Source organism: Bubalus bubalis, chromosome 20, assembly GCF_019923935.1.
Source record: "Bubalus bubalis isolate 160015118507 breed Murrah chromosome 20, NDDB_SH_1, whole genome shotgun sequence".
In the NCBI taxonomy this organism is placed as follows: Eukaryota; Metazoa; Chordata; class Mammalia; order Artiodactyla; family Bovidae; genus Bubalus; species Bubalus bubalis.
The window spans coordinates 27,649,960-27,673,174 of NC_059176.1; the positions used below are offsets into that span (position 1 = coordinate 27,649,960).

Below are 23,215 nucleotides of genomic sequence, written 5' to 3' on the forward strand. Positions count from 1 at the left end.
TAAAAAAGAATGAAGGAAGAAGTAGAGAAACTCTGAGACAATCTCAAACCACCTCACTGACATGCAGTGATAACTTAGGTTTTGTGGCTCTACAATGGTGCCCACACCTCTGTGAGGGTCAGCCTCCCAGGTGCCTGTCCAGGTCTGGCCAGGGGGGCTCAGCTTCTGCTCCCACGCTCTGTGCTCTGTGGTGGCTGAGGCTCTCCTCGGTGCCTGAGTGGCTATCTCCTCACACAGAGCTGAGCTGGCAAACTGATGCTGCCCAGGCCCGGAAACAGTGGGGGCTGCATGGTTTGTCTAATTCTCTGAACATAAACTTGGCAGGAGTCCTTTGAGTTACTAAGCAACTGAACATTTGACATGAAGCATTTAACAACCTTTCCATAGATTTACTAAAAGTTCCCAGAGTAGATTCATGTCTGGTCCCATGAAGAAAGAAGAAGGAAACAGAGGTAGCCAAGAAGAGAGTGGGGAGAAAAAGCCAAGAAAGAAGGCAAAAGGAAATAGCAACTTACAGAGGCAGAAAGAAGAGGAAGGCAGGAAAACGGGAGGCACTTGAGATGGAGACTCTCAGGGAAGGAGACTATGCCCCAGGACAGCATTTCCCAAAAGCTCTAGGAAGCAGTCTTTCAGCAAAAAGAGTTTCTACGGTTTTCATTTGTTATACAGAACCATGGGTCTTTCCTCCATTTTTGTTGTCTTCACTCCACTCAGCGACTCACCTCAAATACACAGCTCTCACAAAATCTGTAACAGGAGGCTAACATGCATGACAATCTCATGTAGACACACAAGGAGCAGAATACCAATGCGAGACAGTTAGCAAGAACGGAAGAGTTCACTACTTCTGGCTCAGAAAGCTCTCGATTCTTAACTTAATGTTCTGAGCAAGATGCCTTTCTGCTGCCTCTCTGGATCGACTTCCTGCCCTGCTCCCTGGTGCAGGCAACGTGTGCTTGGTTGCTCAGTCGTGTCCAGCTCTTTGAGACCCCATGGACTGTAGTGTGCCAGGCTCTTCAGTCCATGGGGATTCTCAGGCTAGAATACTAGGGTGGGTTTTCATGCCCTTTTCCAGGGGATCTTCCCAACCCAGAGATTGAACCCAGGTCTCCCACGTTGCAGGCAGATTCTTTACTGCCTGAGCCACCAGGGAAGTCTGGTGCAGGCAATAAGGAGATGAATTGTTTGTGGAAAATTGGAAAATTTGACAATAAGAATAAACCAACCAAAAGTCAATCAGTATTTTATTAACACATGGCTAAAAATCTAAAACCAAGAATTGTGACAGTTTTAATAATAGGTTTGTGGGCCTCAAATTCTCTCTCCCACCACCTTTCTTTAATAAACATTGTATTCTACATAGAAGTTAATCCAATCAGCTTCCAGCCCTGACACACAGAGACCTGGCAAGAGGTACTTCTTTCCAGAGTAAATGTTAGGGGTCCAGAGTCAGTGGTGTGTGCTATTACAAGAGCAATTCTTGCCTCAAGCCCACAGAGTACTACATATCTCATTTAAACAGCAAACTAGAAAAAGCAATTGTCAAGAGGAAAAATTAAAACTTGAGTGACATAAATTCTGCCATTCTGTATGATCACATGGAATTTTTAACTCATGCTTAAAATTTAAAGCAGTAAAACAGTGCAGTTATACTGTTTTGTTTGATAAATACAAAGTTAATACATGAAATATTTTACTGAATTTAAATTTTAAAATTATTACTTTTATGAATACTTGTTAACTATATTTATTATAAAACTTAAGGGTGAATCAATAATTATGATTGATTATTCACATGGTTATTATTGAGAATAATTTTGTCCTATATGAGCAAGGGTAAGGGTATTAAAAATTATCTGTTCTGGGTGTCAAAAATGCCTGGTATACCATTACCTCTTTGGAGCACATAAGCGTCTCCTCTGCTCTCTGGCTTCTAACTGGGTTCTTACTGGACCACTGGTGGGGATCAGGAAAGAAAAAGAGCGAGATCGGGGCATTTATCTCTTCCTTTCCTTGCAGACTTGCCCAACTCTGGCAACATCCTTTGACATTTCTCCCCAGCTTTATTGAAATATGATTGACAAATAAACAGTGTATAAATTTAAGGTGCACAGGTGGTCCAGTGGTTGAGAATCCACCTTGCAGTACAGGGGACACTGGTTTGATCTCTGGTCCAGGAGGATCCCACATGCCGAGGAGCAGCTGGGATTACTGTGCCACAATTACTGTGCTCTAGAGCCTGACAGTGGCACCCCACTCCAGTCCTCTTGCCTGGAGAATCCCACAGACGGAGGAGCCTGGTGGGCTGTAGTCCATGGGGTCGCTAAGAGTCAGGCACGACTGAACGACTTCACTTTCACTTTTCACTTCATGCATCAGAGAAGGAAATGGCAACCCACTCCAGTGTTCTTGCCCGGAACGGGGGAGCCTGGTGGGCTGCCCTCTATGGGGTCGTACAGAGTCGGACACGACTGAAGCGACTTAGCAGTAGCAGCAGCAGAGCCTGACAGCCACAACTACTGAGCCCATGTGCTGCAACCACTGAGGCCTGTGCACGTAGAGCCTGTGCTCCCCGCAAGAGAAGCATTGCAACGAGAAGCCCACATGCCACATGAAGAGTAGCCCCCGCTCACTGAAGCTAAAGAAAGCTCGTGTGCAGCAAAAAAGACCCATCACAGCCAAAAAACATATAAATATTTTTTCCAAAAAAAACTTAAGGTTCACAACATGATCTTTGGAAATATGTATACATTGTGAAATGATTCCCCCAATCAAGTGAATTTACCTATGCATCACCTCATGTATTTACTCTGTGTGTGTGTATGGTAAAAATACTTAAGATCTATTCTCTTGGCAACTCTCAAATACATGATACAGTATTATTAACTACAGTCACCATGCTGAACATCAGATCTTGAAAACTTATTCATCTTGCATAAGTGAAATTTAGTACTATTTGACCAGTATCTCCCCGTTTCCCCTACCCTCCTGCCCCTGACGACCACAGTTCTACCCTCTTTTTCTGAGTAAGTTTATTTTAGATACCATATACAAGTAAGATTAAATGATGTTTGTCGTGCTCGCTTTGGCAGCACATATACTAAAATTGGAATGATACAGAGAAGATTAGCATGGCCGCTGCATAAGGATGATATGCAAATTTGTGAAGCATTTTATATTAAAAAAAAAAAAACAACATTGTTTGTCTTTCAGTGTCTGGTTTATCCCACTTAGCATAATGTCCTCTAGAATCATCCAGTTCGTCACAAATGATAGGATTTCCTTCTTTTTTCATGGCTGAATAGTAATCCATTGTATAATATTCCAATATACCACATTTCTTTATCCATCTACCCATAGATGGCCATCTAGGCTGTTTCCATATCTTCCTTACTGTGAATAAGGATGCAGTGACATAGGGATATGACTACATTGATGTCATTTCCTTCAGATATATATCAGAAGTGGAGTTGCTGAATCATATGGTAGTTATTTCTTTAGGTGTGTGTGTGTGTTTTTTTTTTTTAAGGACTCTCCATACTGCTTTCCATAATGGCTATACCAGTTTGTATTCCTGCCATCCTTTGACTTTGGCCAAAGTCATTCTTCCTCCATCCGACCCATTCTCTCCCTCTCTGTCTCCTCTCAATTGTGATTATTACCTGCTCATTCAGACCCAGGGATGGACAGGCACTGTCCTCATTCCTTAGTAGCCTGAGGATACCACACTATCCCCTGTCATTTCTGGATATCCTGTCTATACCTTTATACATTTAGTTTTATTTAAACTCTCTGAAAATTACCCACTTTGTAGGAGTCAACTATTTTCCGCAAAGACCCTAATTAATATATATTCTTACTTCTTATAAATCCAATTTCCATCACAACTCTTCATTATCCTAGATCTCAAACGGAAATGTTTCTCCTCCTTAAATATGTATATTCTAATTCCATAGGGTCTTAGGATCCTGGGAATGGAGTAGTTGATATCAGTTGTTTATTTACACTTTCAATATTCAGGGGAAAGTGGATGTGCACTTAGTTGATGAACTGCTGCAGCAGAGCCTCTATACATCACTTCCCTTCTCCAAAGTTTGCTAGTCACCTTGTAAAAGTAACACTGGACAAATTGCTTCATTTAGCACAACATCTCCCTCCACAAAAATCACTATCACTTTTCTGCATCTCCCCAAATTAAGATCTAAGAGTTCACCAGTCATACCATGTCTAAAAATTAAACTTATACATTCTGAGATTAATCAAAGCCTATTAACAGGGCTAATCTTAATCTTCCCAAAGAAAGGCAATGCCAAAGAATGTTCAAACTACTACACAATTGCACTCATCTCACATGCTAGTAAAGTAATGCTCAAAATTCTCCACGCCAGGCTTCAACAGTATGTGAACTATGAACTTCCAGATGTTCAAGCTGGATTTAGAAAAGGCAGAGGAACCAGAGGTCAAAATGCCAACATCCACTGGATCATAAAAAAAGCAAGAGAAATCCAATAAAACATCTACTTCTGCTTTATTGACTATACCAAAGCCTTTGGCTGTGTGGATCACAACACACTGTGGAAAATTCTTAAAGAGATGGGAACACCAGACCACCTGACCTGTCTCCTGAGAAATCTGTATGCAAGTCAAGAAGCAACAGTTAGAACTGGACATGGAACAACAGACCAGTTCCAAATCGGGAAAGAAGTACATCAAGGCTGTAAAACTGTCACCCTGCTTATTTAATTTATATGCAGAGTACATCATGCGAAATGCTAGGCTGAATGAAGCACAAGCTAGAATCAGGATTGCCGGGAGAAATATCAATAAGCTCAGATATTCCAATGACACCACTCTTATGGCAGAAAGTGAAGAAGAACTAAAGAGCCTCTTGATGAACGTGAAAGAGGAAAGTGAAAAAGTGGGCTTAAAATTTGACATTCAGAAAACTAAGATTATCGCATTTGGTCCCATCATTTCATGGCAAATAGATGGGGAAACAGAACAGTGACAGACTTTATTTTTTTGGGCTCCAAAATCACTGCAGATGGTGACTGCAGCCATGAAATTAAAAGACGCTTACTCCTTGGAAGAAAAGCTATGATCAACCTAGACAGCATATTAAAAAGCAGAGACATTGCTTTGCCAACAACTTTTCCATCTAGTCAAAGTTACGGTTTTTCCAGTGGTCATGTATGGATGTGAGAGTTGGACTATAAAGAAATCTGAGCACCGAAGAATGGATGCTTATGAACTGTGGTGTTGGAGAAGACTCTTGAGAGTCCCTTGGACTTCAAGGAGATCCAACCAGTCTATTCTAAAGGAAATCAGTCCTGAATATTCATTGGAAGGACTGATGCTGCAGCTGAAACTCCAATATTTTGGCCACCTGATGTGAAGAACTGACTCACTAGAAAAGACCCTGATGCTGGGAAAGATTGAAGGTAGGAGGAGAAGGGGACAACAGAGGATGAGATGGTTGGACGGCCTCACTGACTTGATGGACATGAGTTTGAATAAGCTCTGGGAGTTGGTGATGGGCAGGGAAGCCTGGCGCACTGCAGTCCATGGGGTCGCAAAGAATCGGACATGACTGAGGGACTGAACTGAACTGAATCTTATGGTCAATGGGAAGAATTAATTCCAGACAGTACTGACTTTAATCTGTCCACATCCTCTGCATTTCATTTCATCCATTTCCAAGTTAACAGCAACTAAAAGCATAGCTAAATTTTTCTACTAAAAGTATTTCTTGGAATAAACACTTTTGTTAATAATTTTCCAAAAAATGTGTGGGAGAAAAGGCACATTAATCTCTATTCTCTGCCCTTATAGTGTTTAAAATGACTTAAATACTCTCACAGTGTGAGGATTTGACATCAGAGTGCCAAGCAAATTCAAGCAAGGAAACAGATTTCTATCTAGAAAAGAGCAAAACTATATGATTTCTGCAAAGCAATTCATCAATCTGATACGACTCTAATGTAATTACTCAGGAGAGAATCTGGTGGTGGAAACGCCACTGAAGAAACAATTACCTTAACTACTCTGCATTGATGAAAATGAGAAGTAGAGTCGAACAACAACAATAATAGCAATAATTTAAAAAAAAAAAAAAAGCTAATGCATCACACTTTTGTAAGGCACAGTTTTAAATGTTCTACCTGCATTCACTTATTTAATCTTCAGAACAATCCTAGGAATTAGATCACTATTGCTGTTCCCAATTTTCAGATGAAGAAAAAGAGATTCAGAGAATTTAAGTAATTTTTCCAAAGCCACACAGCTAGTAAGTGACACAGCTGGGATTCAAGAGTGGGTCATCTGGCTTAGCACCCATATATCAAACCACCAAGACATACCATCTCTACTGGAACTTAGAAAAACCATCCTTTTACTGGTGTGCAATTAAAAACGATATCATCTTATCACAGCATGTGAATTCCATTTAATTTCTGCTTCTCTTTTAGGAACAACAACTAAAAATGGGAACTGAGGCATCCCAAGAGAACTCTTACTGGCATAGTCAGAGACATGGCATTAGGACCTAGTTTTGTCAGCAGAAAAGAAAATGAATAAATTCTCATCATTTAGGAGAGAATCAGGAACCTCTTTGTGAATCTGCTGATGGCTATGGTCCCTTTCCCCAGAATGTACTTTGCATTCAATTTCAGGGAGTTTGCAGAAGCCCAGATGTCCATCCACAGACCCTATGTGAGAAAACTCTCTTCTTAAATGAATCCTAAGTCTACAATGCTGTATATACTTCATTAAATTAAAAAAAAAAGAATCAACTGATAAACCAATATTTTCACTGGGTGACTTCTACAATCAAAGCACTGTGCCGAATCTTGTGTGAAGAGTCTCAGAAAAGACGTGTAATATAGTCCCCGCCTTCAAAAAGCTGGATGGTCAAGTTTGCAAAATAAGACAATAAAAGAGTAGGGTCATTACTTCTCTAGGGACTCTAAAGAAAGAAATATTAATTTTAGCTTGAGTTGTCAGGCAAGGCTTTAAAAGAAGACTTGGAACATGATGTGGTCTAGAGAGCTGATTAGGATTGCAGAGAAAGCGAGAAATGGCATTTGATATCAGAAAATAATAGAATTCTTCCTTTTAACACTTGCCTGGATTTGTAGGCTAAGAAAATTACTTTTATGAAAAATACTGTGTGTTACCTGCAATCGTTAAGAATCTTATTTTCCAACCATACACTGTGCTTCCTGCCAACGTGCTCACCTCCCAGCTCTCTGCTGGGAGGACAGCACGCAGCTGGCAGCCCTTGGCCTGTCCTCTCAGAAGCCAACTGTTAATAGATGGTGCATAACACTGTTCACCAGGACAAGGAAACCTGTCAGTAGAAATTGGCTTACGGCTCTTCACTCATCTCCCCATGGCCAGAGGAGGAGCCCAACAAATAGAAATTTATTTTGATTCTGAGGTGGCTTTCTATCTCATTAGCAATCCCATGAGTCCCTACTCTTTTCACTCAACTGCCAACAGTCCTTGATGTTCTGAATAAAGAAGCTGTCCAAACTGGGATTAAAAAGAAGGGGAGAAAAAAATCACCATTCCTTTTCTCAGACTCCATGTGGAGGTGCTGAGCTGGCTCAGCTCCCTAGAGAGCTCTCTTTTCCTTTTCTTTGCAGCCCTAGTGACTGTGCAGGACTGAGGTATTTACATCACACAGCCTTGATTCTTGCTGCAATTCCTTCCAGCAAAAATTCCACACAACAGAAGGACAGGGTACAGTTAAAATTCTGGTAGAATCAATGTTGACTTGATTGGGAAATTCTAGAAAATGGAATTAAAAGTCTGAAAAGAGATTAAGTTACTAATTAGCTAGGGTTGCAAAAAAAAAAAAGCAATGTATAGAAATAGACTTCAAGGAAGAAGACATCCAGTAAAATGGTCATCCTACATTCAACCAGAAATGGATACCGCCATCTCATATGGGGAAAGGAGATGCAAGTTTGGAGCGGTTGCCTCCTTTCAAGAGATTCACAGTTTGACAGTGTTGCAGTATATCCCCAGAGGACTGGGTAAAATTGGAGGGTGGGAGGGAGAGGTACAGTGGAGAAGAAAGTATCATAGAAAGCAAGCAGGTCAAAAACAGAAATGAAAGCATAACTTTAAATGAACTCATACTTTGACACTCTATAGCTGGGGGTAGCGAGAATAAGAGCCAACAAACTAATACCATGCTACATCGCTTAGAATATTTGGGGTGGTAAACAACCAGGAAACTCGTGACTCAAAGTGTACTTAGAAACTTTTTAAAGTTCCCCACCCACCCCCATTTATACAATACCTCACATGATAAATAACAGAGGCAGAGTAGTACCTAGCCAAGAAGAAACTATCAGGATTCTAGCTCTGCTGCCCTGGGATTCACTTGGCTCTGCTCTGTATCCTAGACTGGCTTCATCCTCAGGATGAAGGCAACATGCCTATAGCAGTTCTAGGGATCATGTCCTGACAGCGTGGCTAGAGGAAAAACAGATCTAGGCTTTCCTGTTTTTCTCTCAGGATTGAGGGGATGTTTCCCGGAAGCTTGCTGCAGACTTTCCCTTGCATCTCTTCCAGCAGATTCAGATCATATGCCCCTTCCAAAACCAACCACCAGGGGGAAGAACGTGAGCGGTTGTCAAAGTGCAGTCCCTGATCCATCAACAGTACCTGGGAACAAGGTAAACTATTAGGACTAGCTCCAGACTCACTGAATCAGGGTCTCCTGAACTGAGGCACAGCAATCTGTGTTTTTGGAGAAGGCAATGGCACCCCACTCCAGTACTCTTGCCTGGAAAATCCCATGGGCAGAAGAGCCTGATAGGCTGCAGTCCATGGGGTTGCAAAGAGTCGGACACGACTGAGCAACTTCACTTTCACTTTTCACTTTCATGCATTGGAGAAGGAAATGGCAACCCACTCCAGTGTTCTTGCTTGGAGAATCCCAGAGATGGGAGAGCCTGGTGGGCTGCCGTCTATGGGGTCGCACAGAGTCGGACACGACTGAAGCAACTTAGCAGCAGCAGCAGCAGCAGAATGGGTGTTGGATTCCCAACCACAATGACCAGGACAATGGTCAAGGGATCAGACCAATCATTAAGATGACCAAAGAGTTTATTCAATTACCATTTTTGAACGCTTGCTCCACTCCAACTTTTTATTTTACTTTCACTATACCCTTTAACACTATACAGTATCTCTGTCAGGTATTACTGTCTCCATTTTACAGCTTAAGAAATGGAAGTTCAAGCAATTTAAGTAAACATCCAGTTTTATAGAGCAAAGTCAAGATCTGAACTTAGGCCTTCTGACTCTAACCCACTTTTCATTTCATTATGCCAGAGCTGAAAGATGGAGGTTGCCTTAGACTTTATGTTCTAGGGAGGCTCTGAACTCCTTGATATTCATATTTAAATGAAGATTGACCAGAGAAATATCCTCAAATCTATAGTCTTCCTTGGGTCCTGGAATTCTAAGAAATTGCCAGGTTATGAGGTTTCCCTGAGGATACTTCTTAACTGCCTCTTAGAGTTCAGAGTAAACCAAGCCTAAAGAGATGGCCCAGAAATACAACAGACATTTTTTTTTCTCTCAAGAATGGAAAGAAACCCCCAAAGGCCCAAAACCGAGAGAAATCTCAAAAACAGGTACTCAAGTTCCTATTACTCTAGACAGAGGTCACTGACATTCTCAGTAAGAAATGGGCTTGCATGTTAATGATACATGGGGTGGCCACAAGATGGGGTGAGAGAACTAAGATTCTTACATTGAGCCAGGACCCTAAAAGGGCTACACCCTGAGAACACGCAGACTAAAACAAAAAATCGATCTACAGATGGAGGACAAGGAAACTCCTCTCCCTCAGGCTGAACTCTAAGGGGAAAAAAAATCTCCCCTGATAATTTGCAACAAGAGGCTTGCCCTCACGGTGAGTTTGAGATATGGATTTATACTACTAGCAAGGGCAATAAATCCCCAAAGAAAGTAACATAAAAATTGGTTTCCAGATTGTCACTGCCCCTGAGGTCCTGGCTAACGAAACCAGGAAGCCTCTTTGTAAAGACACATTCTCATCTCAGGCCACACAGGGTTCTCACAGACAAGAGCTCACAATCCTAAATCACAAAACCTGAAGGAAATGCCACCACGGCTGAAGGTTCAAAGAAACAACAAATATGAACTTCACATAATAGAATTATCTGAACAGGAGGTTTTAAATTATTTTTAAAAGTAAAAGAAAGAATTAAAAATATGAGAAAGGAACACGATACTATAAAAAAAATAAAATAGCAAAGCAGATTTGAAAAATATATGCAATAAGGAAATTTTCAACCTCTGTCATACAACTGAACACACACATCATTCTTAACAAGAAATGTATGACCTCATTGAGAAATCATCCTGGGTTGCAACAGAAGTTGTCAGAGAGGCAAGAAAAGCATAAGGTTAATCTCATTGCTCCACAAAGCATTTTGTAATTTGAGAATCTAAGCAAGGAATCACCAAAATGCCCTGCTTTATACTCTATCCAATCCTACCCCTACCATGACATGGAGAGATTTGTTCCTGTCGCCTGCTATGACATGGTGAGAAGTTGAACAACAGCTAAATGACTGGTGATGATGTTTTTAAGAATACAGAGGGCATGTTTGATGAAAAGCTTTGTGAAATCTCTTGCCCTGCAGAACTTCACCTTTCAGCTTAATATTTATATTCGTGGTATTTCACAACAAAGGCAAGCATTTCAGAAAGTACTATATTAAACTCAAACCTCTCTTCGGCAAAGTGAGTTTTCTTTATCAAACTTAAAACTTTTTGTTCTGGTTTTCTAGATAAGGAGCATTTCCCTTAAAATTTATTTCTAATAACTTGTAGAAATATAAAAAGGGGGAAATGCAAGTTGCAGAATATCATTAATTTGTACCAAATACAAAATTCAATTCCAGTGTTGGAGAAACGCGTCTGTGAAGGCCTGCCGTTCAGTAACCATCATAAATGTACTTATTCACAGAGACTGTCACGCCCCTTCTGCTGCTAGACCTAGCAGAAGCCTGAAACCATGGGAGAGGCCTGCACATAACAAGTGGATGGCTGAAAAGCACAGGATTGCATCAAACTATGCTCATCAACTTGGATGCTTCTGTCTTAATCCATTCCTGGCTGAGAGAAAGGCCGCTCCTTCACATTCCTCCCTGCATTTCCAGAATGCGTGAATCACTTGGCAAAACCTGAGGCCAAAGGAACCACAAAAGGCAACTTAAAGCCAAGAAGCCCTTGCCTGACCCTGCCTCAGGGAGAACGAACTCCTGGTTTAAATAGAGGCTTGGAGGAAGCAGTGACTCCCTTCCTACCAGGGAGAAGGCCTCGTGCCTGCCCACCACAGATTTCCTTCCATCACCGGAGACAGGCAGAGCCTCACTGTATTTGGGACCTATGTTTGCTGCTGGGAAAGAAAGCAGAGAAGTACTTCTGGCCCTTGTACAAACACCAATTATGTTCCTTGTTTACAAAGCAGTTATTTGTCTGAATGCAAGCCACATAAAGAGCAGGAAGATTCTCTTCTCTTACAAAGTCAGAGTTCCTTATCTATCTGTAACACAAAGGTCTCCTTTATTATAAACTTGGAATAGATGTGTCTACACAAGGGATAAGTGATTGAAGGCACAAGCAACACTGCCAAGCTAGTAGAGTGGCATCTGAGATTTATTGTGGGGTTAGTGTGAAAGGTAGAACAGTGACAGATGATTAGTTTTCGGGTTAGAAGCCTAAGGCTTCAAAGAGATCTCAATGCTACCTTTCCCAAGTTGCTAGTTTTGTAGCAACTAAGTGAACTCTTATTTACATAGTCATCAGCCTGTGTTAGTTTCAGCCTTCTCTGTACTGTACCTACTCTTATCTTAAAACATCCAACCACAAACACTTGGCAGAGAGCTCTTTCCTTCCAGTAAGTTAATTAAGGGTTATTGAGTACCTACAGCCTATTTAGAGCCGTGTATTAAATCTAAGTTACAAATCCTCTTCTCATGAAGAAGGTGGTTCATTTAAGAAGACAATCATTTCATCACAAGGAAAAATATATTTTTCTACTTCTTTAATTTTGTATCTATTCAAGATGAAGGATGTTCAATAAAGTTATTGTGATCATCATTTCATGATGTATAAAAGCCAAATCATTATGCTGTACCTTATACGGTGCTGTATGTCAATTACATCTCAATAAACTGAAAGGAAATAAACAAGTGAAAAAAAAAGATGACCAAAACTGTACTTTGGCCCATTATGTGGGTTTACTTGCTTTGAGGCACTTGGTGGCTCCTCCAGAAACAGCCAGAGTTCATTTCTTGGCACCATGGCCCTGACCCCAACTCGTAGGTATCCTGGCAAGAAAGGCAGAATACTTGGAACTCGAAGGCAGTAATTCTCAAAGGTGGTCCCTGGACCAGGAGCATCAACACCACTGGGGACCTTGTTAGAAATGAAAAGTCTCAGTCTTTGCCCAGAGCTAAGGAATCAGAAGCTCTGGGACCAATTCTCAGCAATTTAACGTTCTTCAGGTGACTGTAATGTACGTTCAAGTTTGAGAAGCACTGGTTTAAGTGAACTGATTTTTTAAAACTCTGCCACCTGTCAAACTGTCTTGCTTTGTTTCCACTTTCCACCTTTTCAAAACTAGAGAATTTTTGTTTTGTTAACAAGTTATAACCCTTTTGGCTGCAAGTCACAGCAGACACTTATCAAACTAGCTTAAACAATGAGAATGTTGACTGCTGCTGCTAAGTCACTTCAGTCGTGTCCGACTCTGCCCACCAGGCTTCCCCGGCCCTGGGATTCTCCAGGCAAGAACACTGGAGTGGGTTGCCATTTCCCTCTCCATTGCATGAAAGTGAAAAGTGAAAGTGAAGTTGCTCAGTCGTGTCCGACTCTTAGCGACCCCATGGACTGCAGCCCACCAGGCTCCTCTGCCCATGGGATTTGCCAGGCAAGAGTACTGGAGTGGGGTGCCATTGCCTTCTCTGGAGAATGTTGACTGGCTCACCTAATTGGAAAACTAGCATAGGGCAGGTTCCCACATTGACCTAATTCACCAGCCCTGACTTGGGTTTTCCCAGAATTCTATTAATCCCACCCTCCTCCCAGGTGGTCAGTGAGATGGCATGGCAGTTCCATCTCACAGCTGCACACAAAAGCCTCCAGTGGAAGAGAGAGGGCTCACTTCTGGCAACTCCCAAAAGAGTGAAGGAAAACTTTCCCAGAAGTCTCCATAACTTTCCTCTCTTTTATCATGGATCCAAATTACAATATGAAGTCATTCCTGAACCAGTTACTGGCAGAAAGGATGGGAATAAACAGTCAGGCCCATTACCACATCTGTGGGTGGAGTTAGTTCCCCCCACCCCCACGTGGAGGGTGGATGTCAAAAGAAAATCAGGGTTTCGGCTAGAGAGGAGAAAGGAGGAATGACTGATAGGTGTCAACTCATTAAGAATATCCTCTCAGTAAAGGAAATCATCGGTTCTTGACATGGCAATTAAAGCTAAATATCATGAGTCTAGAAAGCCAAAACCACAAACTCCAGCCCTCGGCATTGAACAGTAATTAGGCTGGAGGGAAAGTTATCAAATCTCACAGGAAAACTCAGGAGTAGAGTGAAAAATAAAAACTATTTCCTTTTTATTTCTTATCCATTATTCTACTTCTCCCACCCCGACAATACAATTTTCTAAGGAATAGCTCAAGTCTTCTGGCCATTTCCCCAGTGTTACATGAATACTCCTTATAGATAATTAATGACATATTTCACTCACAAATAGTATATCCTGGAACTATTTCTATAGCTTACTAAGAAATAGTAAACTCTGGTAACTCTAAGCCAGGTAATGTTAAGCAAAGAGGATATAATGAGGGTGGGTCCTCATCTCTAGGACCCACAGTGAAATGGAGGACAGATATGTGAACAGGTGAGCACAATTCACTTTCATGCATTGGAGAAGGAAATGGCAACCCACTCCAGTATTCTTGCCTGGAGAATCCCAGGGACAGAGGAGCCTAGTGGGCTACTGTCTATGGGGTCGCACAGAGTCGGACACGACTGAAGTGACTTAGCAGCACTTAGCAGAGCACAATCGGAGAAGGCAATGGCAACCCACTGCAGTACTCTTGCCTGGAAAATCCCATGGACTGAGGAGCCTGGTAGGCTGCAGTCCATGGGGTCGCTAAGAGTCAGACACGACTGAGCGACTTCACTTTCACTTTTCACTTTCATGCATTGGAGAAGGAAATGGCAACCTACTCCAGTGTTCTTGCCTGGAGAATCCCAGGGACGGTGGAGCCTGGTGGGCTGCCATCTATGGGGTCGCACATAGTCGGACACGACTGAAGCGATTTAGCAGCAGCAGCAGCAGCAGAGCACAATTCAGGGGGCAGTGGGCAATAACAGACACATGCCCACACTGTAAACATACCATACACCAAAGCAATGAAATCCACCTGAGATATGAAGGATGGAGGTGATACTCCAGGAAGGTTTTGAAAGATAAACAAGGAGGGAAAGTTAAGTTTCTGGCCAATCCTTACAAGTCAACATAGATAATGTAGCATTTCATTTGTATAACAAAGCAGCAGATCCGCCCAGGGCAGAATACTCTACTTCAGTGCAGGGGTTCAGACACAATTGTATTGACATATTTTGAAAGTAACTTGCTACTAATTATAAAATACTAACATAGGCAAATAATTCATCATTTAATAAATGAAAGCATGTTCGAGGTTATCACTATAAACGTGTTACTTTTATTTCTCATGTGCTTTCAGAGATGGGGAAAAAAGGGAATAGGGTTATATTTAGCCTAATGGAGACAGAGTATGTGTCTGGGTTTCCCATGATTGTATAGAGTAGGTATGAACAGGATCTGTTCTGAGCCCTGGCTAGAAAAGGTGAGGACAGAGGCTTAAGGCTAATGCTGTTATTAATTAATTCCTAAAGTCAACTCCTAACTTGTGGTAATCAAGGCCCTAACTGGGGCCTTGAAATGAAACGAAACTAAGGTGGCCCTAACTTGCACAAGTCCACTCTATAACAAATGATGCTATCAAGCAGACACCTGATTTTTCACATGCACAAAACTGTTCTGCCCCACAATTTTTCAGAGATAAGCATCTTTTTCCTCCTTTTCCTTTAGTTGCTAAGAATGACAAATACAGTGACTTTTATATAAAAACAAAGCCATATTTACAGGAACTGCTTCTCCCACTAAATAATGGAAGTAAACTTAAGAAAACTACATGTTTCAGTTGACTAGAATCAAAGGTCACCCCAGCAAAAACAGACACATGCAACAAAGAAATATGCTGCAGCCGAGTTCAGGGGTATCTGTGTGTGTGTGCGTTTGCATCAGGTGTAGAGAAGAGAGGGAGAGAGAGCTGCTGGGTGATGTGAGTATAGACTTCTTCAAGAGCAGGTCATCTTGACTGCTGTTTAGTCTGTTTGCTCTCATGCACCAGTGACCCCACGTTTCCTGTCCCCAGAAGTTTGTTATTTTATTCTTTTTGAGACTTAGAGTCTGATGCTTCATCTTACCCTGTAGAACTGTAAGACCACCCCATTGGTCCCAGTTTGGGAACTTAATCTCCCTAATATTATAACATATTTGCCAGACTCCTTTGGAATCCTAAATCTTTGGAAGTTTAGAACATTTGCCTCAATCAAGCAAAGAGTGTATCCCTTGTGGGTGGCATACAACACATCGTGAACACTCAGTAAACTTTCTAGATGGTAATAGCAGAAAATCATCTTGGAAGAAGAGTATCAGAAACACTTCTGAAATACCAGTGTCATATGGCTTTCAATTTCACCTACTGCTCGAAGATCACTTTACTGACTGTTATACTACCAACTGTGAGTTTCATACTTGAATAAGCAGAATTCATGCACCTATGTTAAATATTATCATTTAACATGACTCTGTAGAAGAGAGTGCTTGGTGGTTATTATTGATTTTAAATATGCAGTAATTGAAACCTGAGGAACCTGGTTGAAGGTAGATGTTTTCTACATGATTTGTTTTCTCTTTAAAAAATTTCCTTTCCAGTTAATTTCCATACTTCATCCTATTATTTACTCATATATTCAACTGTGCCAGTTAGAATTTTAAATACATGACAAATCTCAAGTGTTTATCAATGTACCTATTTTTAAAGAACACTTTCTTACTTTTTATCATTATTAGTCATACCAAGAAATAGTAATAGCCAAGAAGAGGACTAGACCCCATATTTGTCCTTAAATATCTCCTTGCCACAATTTTTCTTTAATTTCTTAAATTTGAATTTAAAACATTTAACTTTAACTTTTCACTTTGCTTTACAAAAGAGTTGCAAAATAGGACAAATAAGTCCAGTTAATTCCTTCTTCCCTTCTTTTCCCCAAATGTTAACATCTTATATAACCACAGTACAATTGTCGACATAAGAAATAAACATTGATAAAATTTTATTATCCAATCTATAAACCTGATTCAAATTTTTTCATTTGCTCCACTGATGTGCTTTTTCCAGTCTAGGTCCAGTTTAAGATCATACAGTGCATTTACTTGTCATGTCTCCATAGTCTCCTTCAACCTGGAGCAGCTCTCAAGTCTTGTATGACCATGACAATTTTGAAGAGTATCGGCCTGTTATTCTGTAGAATAAACCTCAATTTGGGTTTGTTTGATGTTTGCTCATTATTAAATTCAAGTTTTCAATTCTGTCCAGAATACCACAGATTTGATATTGTACCTTTCTCAGTGTATGAGCACAGGAGACACATGATGTCAATATGTCAATATTTATTGATGATACTAATTTTGTTCATTAGGTTAAGGGGTGTCTGCCAGGTTTCTCCACTATAAAGTTACTATTTTTCTCTTTGAAATTAATAAGTATATCATAGAGAGATACTTTGATTCATGCAAATACTTTTTCTACTAGTTTTAGCATCCATTGATGACTTGAAATTGCTAAGCCGCACTCCTGTGAAGAAACAAGCTGTTAATGGAGAACACGGTGTGCAGTCCTTTTAGTCTTGTTGCCTGACAATATATAGTCAAAACCAGTTTCCCAGAGTTGCTGAAATTAATTCTTTCCTTCTCCTGACCATTCACTGTGGTTATGTTGTTCACGTGCAATCATTAGCTTAGTTATTATTTGTAGTCTGAGTTTCCCCACATCTTGGATGGCTTTCTGAGTGAACAGAACATTAACATGGTTCTAAAAGTCAGAAGTACAGAGAAAAGTATATTCAGAGAAGTCATCCCCCCCTTTCATTTATTCCATTTCCATTGTCCCTGTACCCCACAACACACACATACTTTTCCCCTCCCACTCTCTCTATATAACCAGTCTCATTTGTTTCTGGTTTATCCATCTTGTATTTCTTTTTTCACAAATGAATATTTTCTTTTTTGCCTGTCTTTATTACATGAAAGGCACATACTATAGATAATTATTTATCTTTACATTTTTCACTTATAACATCAAGGAAACTACTCTGTATCGGTTCACAGAGATTATAGTCTAAGTCTTTTGTTTTGGGGGTGAAATTTTCTTCAGAAGGATAGAGGAAAAGTATATGACAACTTGTTCAAATTCTGGAATATTTTAACTAATATTTCCTAGAGGAAAATGTTTCTAAAAATACCAGTTGCACAGATAAGCATACCTAAACCTGGCAGGATTCCTCCTTTTACTGCACAAAACCAGCTCCTCACTCACCCAGGGTAAAGCATCTCACCTAGAAAAATATCCCATATAAGTGTTAAATTATTTCATCATTTCCAGTATCCCCCTTTTGTGTTATATTAAAATTATCTTGTAAATTAATGAAGTATTATTGAATATCTGTTGAGCACCTTCCAAATGCCAGTTATTATGGACCTAAGACACTGCAGCTAGGAAGCTAAGAAGTACAGTAAATAGAACTAAGGAAAAGGCAATAATGCCAGGTCGTATGACAGTGAAGTGATTGTAAAAATTGCCCTGGAAATTCAGAATAAGAGAGTCCTGTTCAAAAGAATGATTAGAGACATACCAGATGATTACCAAGGGCTCTAATTTATTTTTTTATTAATGAAGTATTACAGGCTTGAGAATTTAAAAGGAGAAAGCACTCATTTGTGTTGGAATGTAACACAATAGATGATTCTAAACTCCCAACTCTACCCAACAACTCAGCAGACCCCAATTGGGATCTTTTTCTATAATTTAATCATCACTGGAAAACAATGAATAATAACTACAAGAACTAACAGGCTAGGAAGAAAACAAAAACAAAACAAACACTAACAGGCTAGAGAGCAAAAGGGATGATGTAAATAATAACCAAACTTTCACATAGTCAGCTTGTTCCATGGTCTGGTGATTATTAACAGGGATAACGCAGTGTTAACAGAGGCAGTTATTCGGAATCTCTCAGGTCATATCACAGTTTTATCTCTTAAAAATCACCTTTCCTGGCTCTAAATCAGTGTTTCTCAACTTGTTTTTCTTTATCAACACCTCTCAAGTGCTCTTTTAGACATATTTTTGTAATCACCACTCAAAATTTTACTACCACAGATACACTCTACATGTACTATATGTATATCTATACTTTAAATATCAAAAGAGTAGGATTCTACCATTATTTTTTTTTTTTTTAACTGGGAAAAAACCAATTTTCGCTTCCTAGGCCAGGGGTATAATAGTTCCTCTATTGAGAATGCAGGCTCTAGGATTCTCCATGATGCCGTTTTCCTGTGTAGAAAATTCTTCCATCTCCAAAATGAAAAGAATTGAGAACCAAATGAGTGTCAAACTACTGAGCAACAAATAAAAGAAAAAGCATAAGGAAAGGAAGTCATTAACCATTGAAAATAAAAAACTATATTTCAAGTATTAATTAGGAATATATTAAAATAGATTTTATGCATTAATAAGACTCTACAGCAGTTAGAAATGGCTACCTAGAAAGTTAGCTGTCTTTGACAATGCTAAGCCTCATGCTGGACTACTAAAGAAAACTATCCTCATTGATGAAAAAACTGCAGTTGCACTTTTCAAAGGCAGTGAAACACCAAATGTTCTAGCTTTCAACCATATTTAGCGATGTTACTCATGGCTTTACTATCAGAGGAAAGCTAACAAACAAGCTAATTGTCACCTTTTAAATATAAGTGAAGTGAAGTCACTCAGTCGTGTCCGACTCTTTGCGATCCCATGGACTGTAGCCTATCAGGCTCCTCCGTGCATGGGATTCTCCAGGCAAGAATACTGGAGTGGGTTGCCATTTCCTTCTCCAGGAGATCTTCCCAACCCAGGGATTGAACCCGGGTCTCCCGCATTGTAGGCAGACACTCTACCATCTAAGCCACCATATAAGCCCCCCTCCAAAAAAAAAAAAAAACTACCAAAAAGAAAAAAAAAAAAGGCGTTTTCTTTAGAGATTGTTAACACTGAACCTAAAGAAAGTAATCTGAATGAATGACTCACTTTTCAAGAAAAGGCTTATTGGTCTTTTTTTCCCAATGAAATGACAAAATCAGCAGACTTTCCCTTGGCATTAGCCAGGCTGAGAATAAAAGAAGCTATGGGGAATTCAAATTTATTGGGCCATTTCTCCAAGTTAGGGAACAACACTGAGTTCTTCCTTCTCAAATGTCCCAATCTCCCTAGAAGCAGATGCTGGGGGAAAACTGGCACAATAGACTTTTGTGAAATGATATAATAGAACTGGAACAGAGGAAAGTAATGTATACTGAATGAAAGTATAAGTTGCTCAGTCATAACCAACTCTTTGCAACCCCACAGAATGTAGCCCGCTAGGGTCCTCTGTCCATGGGATTTTCCAGGCAAGAATACTGGAGTGGGTAGCCATTCCCTTCTCCAGGACATCTTTCCAACCCAGAGATCAAACCCAGGTCTCTGCACTGCAGGCAGATTCTTTACTGTTAGAGCCAAATTTGGAGCCCTAGGGAAACCCCAATGTATACTAAGTGCCAAGCAATTTCATTAAGTTAAAATATTTATCTCTTAAAATTACCATATGAAGTGATATTTCACTTCATCTTCAGAAGTGAAGAAAACATGCTTAGAAGGTGATCTAATTTTTCCCGCTTTGTGACACAACTGCTGCAGGACAGATTTAAATCTAGGAATAACTCCAGCATTAATATCCTGCTCCATTATGGGTCCAGAACCTCGAAACAGTTGCCTACTGCCCTTTCTGACTTTTTGATGCCATTTCTTCATACATTTTCCTCATTCCTCATTCTTTTTTGCCTAATACATTGGCAAAAACACTCAAAACCTGAATGTCTCCATAATTCCTTTACCACCTCCTTTTTTCTTTCTCTTGGTTAGTGGCACTGGGTTGCTCCTTCAATTTCAGATTCAGCAGAATACCTGTAAGGTCAGGTCTTTCTTACAACTCTTCTGGAGGAGTCTTGAATGACCTGTTTCTCACCGGTAAGTGCCAGCCTGTACTTAACAGTAAAGTGGCTGCTTTGCCTCATGCAACTTGGTATCTTCCCTTCTTCATTTCCCTTCTACTCTATTAGGCATAAATTAAAATAGATTTTATGCATTAATAAGACCCTTTTACACCTCATCACCTGTGTTTACACCTTCACATGAAGCATTGAAGTTCTTGTTTGGGGCTCTGCTTTCTAGAGAAATAAGGCAAAGACTCTTATACTTAGCCTTATAATACTTAGAAATTTATGCAGTGTTACATTGAATTTTTAATAGACTTTATTTTAGAGCAGCTTTAGGTTCACAGCAAAATTGAGTTAAAGGTAGAGATTTCCAACACATATACAATCTCCCCAACTATCACAATCTTGCACCAGAGTGGTACATTTGTTAAAATGTTAACATTTTAACACTTTAAAATGTGGTACATTTGTTAAAATGTTAAAACCAATGAAGCTAGTGTCACATCTTTATCACCATTAAGTCCAAAGTTTCCATTAGGCTTTACTCTTGGCGATACACATTCTACAAGCTTGACAAATGTATAACGGCATGTTGTTGTAGTGTAACAGTGGATAATGGCATGTATCCACCATCACGCTATCATGCAGTATAATTTCACTGTCCTAAAAATCCTCTGTGCTCCACCTATGTATACCTCCATCCCCACTAACCCTTAGCAACCAGTGATCTTTTAATTTTGCCTTTTCCAGAATGTCATATACTTAGAATCATATAGTATATAGCCTTTTAGAATTGCCTTATTTCACTTAGTAATATGCATTTAAGGTTCTTCATATTTTTACATGACTTGACAGCTCATTTCTATTTAGTACTGAATAATCCACTGTCTGTACATATCACAGTTTATTTATCCATTTATCTACAAAGTTGCTTCCAAGTTTTGGCACTTATTAATAAAGCTGCTATATACATCCACATGCTAGATTTTGTGTGGCTATAAATAGTTGATTCTTTTGAGTAAATATCAAGAAGCCAATTGCTAGATTATATGGTAAGAATAAGTTTAGTTTTTTAACAAACTGTCAAACTGTTTTCCAACGTGGCTGTTGGAAACCATTTTGCATTCCCACCGGCAATAACTCAGAGTTCCAGTTTCTCCGTATCTTCATCAGTATTTAGTGATGTCAGCATTATGGATTTTGGCCATTCTAACAGGTAAGTCAGAGAAGGCAATGGCACCCCACTCCAGTACTCTTGCCTGGAAAATCCTATGGACGGAGGAGCCTGGAGGGCTGCAGTCCATGGGGTCGCTGAGGGTCGGACATGACTGAGCGACTTCACTTTCACTTTTCACTTTCATGCATTGGAGAAGGAAATGGCAACCTACTCCAGTGTTCTTACCTGGAGAATCCCAGGGACAGGGGAGCCTGGTGGGCTGCAGTCTATGGGGTCGCACAGAGTCGGACACGATGGAAGCGACTTAGCAGCAGCAGCAGCAGTAACAGGTAAGTAGTGGTATCTTACCACTGTTTTAATTTGCAGTTTCTTGATTACACATGAAGTTGGGCATCTTTTCATATGCTTATTTGCCATCACTGTATTTTCTTTTGTGACATGTCTGTTCCAATCTTTTGTTTCTTTCTCTCCAATTAGCCAGATAAATCAGGATATGATGGATTATCAGCCATGTACACTTACCACTCCCAAGGTCACCACAAAAGTCTATGCTCTGCAGAAGAGGTTCTTCTCATCAGATTGCTCTGCTAAGACTAAGACTCTACTCTGCTCCATTGCAGGCTGCCTGAGGGAGCCCCTCCCTCAAAACCTTGACCTCAGTCTTTTTTCTACTGAAGAATAGGTCAGCTTCTCCCATCTTCCCTTCCAACTCAATTCCAACCAATCCTTTTTTTCCCCTCTAGTTTCTCCAGTATGTTTAGTTTTCTGGCATTTGAGGCATGCATGATGTCTGGGTGCAGCAGAAAGCCCTCAGAGTACAAATCTGGAGAATTGTGTCTGGTGCCTGCTCTGCCTCTGATCAGCTGGTGAGCTCTGGCAAAGTCACTTAACATCATTATACTTCAATTTCTGATTCTGGGAAATGAAAAGCTAAATTGAGATCTTTTCCAGCTCTGATGCTAGAATTTTAGAGATATATTCTGCTCTTTAATGACATCCTGGAATACAGCCGAACTCTTCCTGTGTATCTGAAAGTCTAGCATATATATTTCTGTCTTTGAAAATGCAGTTGAAATGTATCATCTTCCTTTTCAGGGACATTGGTGAAATATGGAGCCAATTCCCAAATCATATATTAATGTAATCCAGCAGAAGGGGAAACCTTCAAGTAAATATTCTCTTTCTCAATCTTTTCTCTGGCTCACCCTCTTGCCCTCATTCTGTCCGCTCCCTATGCTTCTCCTTCTGTCCTCTCCTCCCTTCTCTCTTCCTCTTTTGTGCACTCACAGATGGCATGAGCAGAGCAACACAGCTGACAATTAGAAAGCTAGTAAATTTGCTGAGCTATATTGGGCATAAGATTCATGATGAAATCTTTCATGTATGAATACTCATTTGTGCTGATTTAGCTCATCCAGAAAACGGTGAAGAGTAATCTCCACCCCCATCAGGTGACTCCCACCAGCAGTATGTGCACACTTGCTGGCTGCAGCCAAGAGAGGCGGTGAGTCCTGTGTAGCCGTGGAGGCTTTGGGTCGGAATCCATGGCAGAGTTGCTTTCCCCACACCTGGAATCTAGGCG

General features: G+C 40.3%; 1 protein-coding gene and 1 non-coding gene across 3 annotated transcripts in view; one reads left to right on the forward strand and one right to left on the reverse strand.

Annotated features, from left to right (window-relative positions):
• AKAP6 (A-kinase anchoring protein 6) overlaps positions 1–23,215 on the reverse strand; it is a 497,045-nt gene that overhangs the window by 412,821 nt on the left and 61,009 nt on the right. The window lies entirely within an intron of this gene.
• On the forward strand, positions 3,077–3,183 carry LOC112581058. The gene has a single exon (XR_003105498.1). It is a non-coding gene; the product is annotated as a U6 spliceosomal RNA (small nuclear RNA).